This window comes from Pseudorca crassidens, chromosome 18 (genome assembly GCF_039906515.1).
Source record: "Pseudorca crassidens isolate mPseCra1 chromosome 18, mPseCra1.hap1, whole genome shotgun sequence".
In the NCBI taxonomy this organism is placed as follows: Eukaryota; Metazoa; Chordata; class Mammalia; order Artiodactyla; family Delphinidae; genus Pseudorca; species Pseudorca crassidens.
In genome coordinates this window covers 55,466,417-55,472,416 of record NC_090313.1, presented here as the reverse complement: position 1 = coordinate 55,472,416, position 6,000 = coordinate 55,466,417, and positions in this window count along the sequence as shown.

Below are 6,000 nucleotides of genomic sequence, written 5' to 3'. Positions count from 1 at the left end.
AAAAGGATGACCTTTTGAGAAGGAAATAAAGTCTAATTTTTTAAAAATTAAGAGTTTGGGTAACTTTGCATGAAAAAGAAACAAAGAAAGTAGGTTCTATGTTGTCAATTTTAGTGTCGTTGAAAATTTTAGTGTTCAATAAAACCTCATACTGTAAGTAAAGTAGAATCCAGTAACTTAATATGTTCCATGGGAAAAAAACATCAATGCGTGTACAGAACTTTTAAGTTCTCTCATTGAATGTGTCCCAACATCAGCAGCTGTTCTTTGGTTCATCCCCAAAACGTGAACATCACTAACAGTAGGAATTTGTTCTGTAATTTCACTAAATGGAAAAAGGACTCCTTGGAGAGAAGCTTATTGAATATCTTAGGGAAGGGGAAAAAAATCAGTCTGAATCTGGATGATCTTGTTTCCAGAGAGCAAAGATGCTTTTCAAAAACAGCTGCAGTCGAGTAACTCAGAGTGAGCTCCCACTTGGCATGTAATGACAATTTAAGTGTCATCATCTTCATATACAGTGTAAATCAGTGGTTCTCAAACTTGAGAGAGCATCAGAACCATCTGGAGGTGTTCAAACCCACATGGCTGGGCCCACCCCCAGAAATCTGTAACAGGGCCCAAGAATCTGCATTTCTAACAGATTTCCACATGAAACTGCTGCTGGTGGTCCAGAGACCACACTTTGAGAACCATTGGTATAAATTATCTTAGTTGAACTGGGTGATTCTGTGAGCATCTATGAGTTCATTATGATCCTCAAAAGAAAAAGTCAGTATTGGGCTTCCCTGGTGGCGCAGTGGTTAAGAAGCCGCCTGCCAATGCGGGGGACGCGGGTTCGTGCCCCGGTCCGGGAAGATCCCACATGCCGCGGAGCAGCTGGGCCCATGAGCCATGGCCGCTGAGCCTGCACGTCCGGAGCCTGTGCTCCGCAACGGGAGAGGCCACAGCAGTGAGAGGCCTGCGTAACGCAAAAAAAAAAAAAAAAAGAAAAAGTCAATATAAAATGTACAGATAGGCAGTTGTAAAAAAAATTAAATTTCTTAATATACATGGATATTTGTATCTTCCTTTTAAGTACATGTTGGTTTATAAAATTGGTTTATATAGTTCTTTTAAAATCTGTGAAGCAATGAATAGACATCCACAGGTACCAAAAGCAGGAAAAACTAAATAACATGATAGAAAGGAATCCAGTCCTCAGTCAGCACCACTAGAACACAATAACTAATCAAAATTCTTGTGTTCAAAGATGACAAACTAGCCAAATGGCCCAAAGAAGAGAATTAACTTGGTCCCTCATCATCTAGGGGGAAAAACCCTCTACATGCTCATTGTAATGAGATGTTCACACACTCATAGCTCAGTGATATATTTTCAATTAATATACCAAAGGAGGTTAATATATAATAATGGCAAGACAATGAGTTTGGCAATGTCAGCCATGTGGAACCCAAACCTACAACCTTTCCGAGGAAGATGTAAGTTTCATAAACTAAAATCTATGAGAAAGTAATAGACTTAAAATTCCCACTGATAAAACCAGGTGCAATTGAAGTATAAAAGGTATTTAAGTAAAGACTCAGGTTTATATTACCGTGGACTATAAAACCAAATTGAGGTATCCACCAAGGACCAATCAGTGGACAGTACACAAGACCTAATACTGTCTTGCTTTGTTTTTATCTTTAGAATCTGGTAAGGTTACTACAACCACAGAAAAATGCAGAAATAGAATCAGGTCAAATTACTGTTAACTCCAAGGGGATGTCCCTGAGGAGATATAAGAATAAAAGTAAGAATAAGAACAAAATAAGGATAAAATCCTGTAAACTGCACAAAGGCTGACGTGTGAAGGCTAGTAGCAGTTTTATTCATAATAGCCAAAATTTGGAAACTACCCAAATCCCCATTAGTAAGTGAATCAATAAGCAAATTGCAGCACATCCATACTATGAAATACTACTCAGCAAAAAAAAGGGAACGAAGTATTGATACATATTACAACACGAAAGAATCTCAAAAATATCATAAGCCAAAGAAGCACAGTAAGATCTTTTTTTTTTTTTAATGGCACGATCTTTGTGTTAGTGTATGTGGAGTAATTCTTTAGGTGTTTAAGACACTTATAAGGAGTTAGTTTATTGGACTGGTGACTGCATCAAATGTTTAGAAAATTTTGATAAGACAGTTTTCAGTCAATGTTGAAATGCATGGGGGAATTTAATTTGTCAAAATTCAATGTTTTAGTTTATTGGTTGTGGAAGTCATGTAAATACTCAAAAGGATATACATTTCAATGATTAAAGGAATGTTAATTGTTCAAAGTATGCATAAGAAGAATACATTGTTACATTAAATAAGGCATAATAGAAGGAAGTGGTCTTCGCTTGCACAAAAGCCTCTTACACATTCAATAATGCACCAGCATGCATCGTACAAACACCTCCAGTCTTGGTCAGCACGAGCACATGCATTTGGCAGAGTTCTCATCAGTGTGCGTAGATGATCCTGGGTTCTGTTTTTTCCACTTAATGACATTTCATATGTACGATATTAGCTATAGAAATAGCCCACAGGACTTCTCTGGTGGTGCAGTGGTTAAAAATCCGCCTGCCAATGCAGGGGACACGGGTTCGAGCCCTGGTCCAGGAAGATCCCACATGCCGTGGAGCAACTAAGCCAGTGCACCACAACTACCGAGCTTGCACTGTAGGGACTACCGAGCCCTCGTGCTGCAACTACTGAAGCCCACGCGCCTAGATGCCGTGCTCCGCAACAAGAGAAGCCACTGCAATGAGAAGCCCGCGCACCGCAACGAAGAGCAGCCCCCGTTCACCGCAACTAGAGAAAGTCCGCTCACAGCAACGAAGGTCCAACGCAGCCAAAAAAAAAAAGAAAAAGAAAAGAAATAGTCCACAACGTTGTTGTTTTTGAGATTCTGATAAGGCATCTGTGATATACCATAGTTTGCTGATCTTTTCCTCCATTGTTGGGGCTTAAGTTCAAAATCATTAAAAATTATAGTTACCAATCGTTTCTTTCTCGCCATGGTACGCTAGCAATACCCAGACCTGGCTCAGAATCCCAGCTCCACCTTATCAGCCATGTGACCTTGAGCAGACCACCTGACCTTTCTGATCCTTACTTATCCCAGGGTTTCCAAAAAGGATACAATAAGGCACACCTGCAGTTCCTGGCACATAGTATGTGCTCAGAAATGTTGAGCCCTGCAGGGGGCGACGGTTCTATCCCTGGTAGGGAAACTGAGATCAAAAAAGAGAAGAAAGAAAGAAAGAAAAGGAAAAGAAATGTTGAGCCCTAGATCTAACACGTATTTTCCTGATGTACATACACTTCAGAGTATCCAAGCCTTTCAATTTTAGTGTAACAATTATACCACTTTGGACCTGATATTCTTCATATTCTAGACATAATCTTCACTGTTTTTCTGGGGGTTTTTTGCGGTACGCGGACCTCCCCTGTCACGGAGCACAGGCTCCGGACGCGCAGGCTCAGTGGCCATGGCTCACGGGCCCAGCTGCTCCGCGACACGCGGGATCCTCCCGGACCGGGGCATGAGCCCGTGTCCCCCGCATCGGCAGGCGGACTCTCAACCACTGTGCCACCAGGGGAGCCCGCTTTTCTTTTTTGAGAGTTGATTTACACTTCCAGTTTTCATTCCTTCAATCCATTATATTCCTAAGTTTTGTTTGTTGTGTTTGTGTTTTTGCTCCTAGTTTTTCCATCTGCTACTCTGTCTGTAATCCATGGCCTTCAAATCATTTGTGCTGCATTTTCTCTTCTCCTGTTTGGTGTCTATCTTTTCAGTCTGCTTTCCTTAGGCATACATTGGTGTATATATTTTAAATAAGATCATACGTTATACCCTGTTTGTTACCAGTAATCGTATGATCAGTTTCCATGTCAAATATGTTTTCTCATTATTTTAATAGATGTGTTGGTAAATTGCAATTTAATCAATTCCTCATTTTTAACATTTATATTGTTTTTACTTTTTCACTTTTATAGGGGATGCTTTGATGAATATTCTAGTAGCTATATCTTTAGGCTCATCCATGATTGCTTCCATAGAATTAATTCATACATGTTAAATTGCTGGGTCAAAAAACACATAGAATTCTAGGTCTTTTAGTATGTATTTTCACATTATCTAGATAAAGATTATACACAATAAGGTTATAGCTTCCTGCAGAAAATCCAAGGCAATATTATCACATCGATTTCCTTTAGATACTTCCCTACAGATCAATCTTCAGAAATATCAATATTTTGAGCCATTTTCCTGAATAAAAAATTATAAATCAAGTATCATGAGCTCACATTTTTACAATCTGATACAAAAGAAGTAACTACTCTCTGGAATGTCACCTTTACTAAACCAGTGCTCTCTGAGAGCACCTTACAATGTAGTGCCTGTTTCATAAAAGCACATTCATTTGATTTTGAGATCAGTATGTGAGGGGGCCTGGGGGCATTCCCATAGTCTTTTGCGCTCTCATTCGCCCTAGCAATGCCGACTGAACACTTTGTTTTCAACCACAGGGTCTGGGCGCTCCATAGCTATACCATGCCTTTTAGATTAAATCTGATTTCTTCCTTCAAGTGGATGCTTTATTCTCATAGCCAACAGGTCACAGAGTTCAGAGAAAGAAGATCATGTTCTATAATGTTTATTAATGTCTTAAAACTATGTGCCTATCTATTCTGAGTCTGAAAGAAATCAAAGTTATTCTTACAGAAAGTCAGGTGCAGTGAATCAATCAACTAATTAATCATTGCTGAGTGCCAACAATGTGCAAGGCAGCAGAAGTCCTCCAACTCAGAGAATAAGCTTAAAATACATTGGTAAATATTCTTCTTTCATTTTGGTTGCTTTTTCTGGAATATTGGATGAATGTTTAAGTTTGCATTTTGTTTTTCTATATGTTATTTTTTCTTAGCCTGGAGGAAGACCATAGTAGCTAAGTTTTTAAAGTATCATATTTTTCCTCAAAAGATGCTTTTTAAATTGAGGAAATGGAGTGTCTTGCAATATGAATATTGGTTTTATGTGTTTCCTCTTCTGTGAAATGTCTTTTGCCTATTTTTCTATTGGGTTATTGTCCTTTGCTTATTGATTTGTAGAAGTTCTTAAAATATTCTTTTTTTTTTTTTTTTTTGCGGTACGCGGGCCTCTCACTGTTGTGGCCTCTCCCGTTGCCGAGCACAGGCTCTGGACGCGCAGGCTCAGCGGCCATGGCTCACGGGCCCAGTCGCTCCGCAGCATGTGGGATCTTCCTGGACCAGGGCACGAACGCGTGTCCTCTGCATCGGCAGGCGGACTCTCAACCACTGTGCCACCAGGGAAGTCCCTTAAAATATTCTTGATAGAGATTCTTTGTTATATATGATACATCTTCTCTATTTGTAGTTTACCTTTTCACCTTCTTTAACATGTCTTTTAATACTAGTTTTTAATTTCAATATAGTCAAAGTCATCACACTTACTTGATAATGGGCTTTTTTGGGTCCAGTGTTTAAGAAATCCTTCCCTACACTCCAGATCTAAAGATATTCACTCATATTTTTTTCCTGAAAGTTTTAAAGTTTTGCTTTTGATATTTGAATCCTTAATCCATCTGGAGTTGATTTGCATGTCTGATGTGAGATAGGAATCTGATTTATTTTTCATATGGATAATCATTTTTTTCCTGTTCCATTTATTGAATTCCTTATAAATAATCCAGGAAACGCAAATCAAGACCATAAAGAGAGATACCAATTTACATCCATTTAGTTGGCAAAAATTGAGAAGTCTGCCAGTACCAAGTGCTGAAGAGGATAGATCAATAGGATGGTGAGAGTATAAACTGTTACAACTGCTTTGGAAAACTGTCTGGCTTTATACTGCAAAGTTGAACATTCATACATCCTACAATGGACCCACATTCCATTCATAGGTATAAACCGAGGACGACTCCAGCAGGTATGCACTGG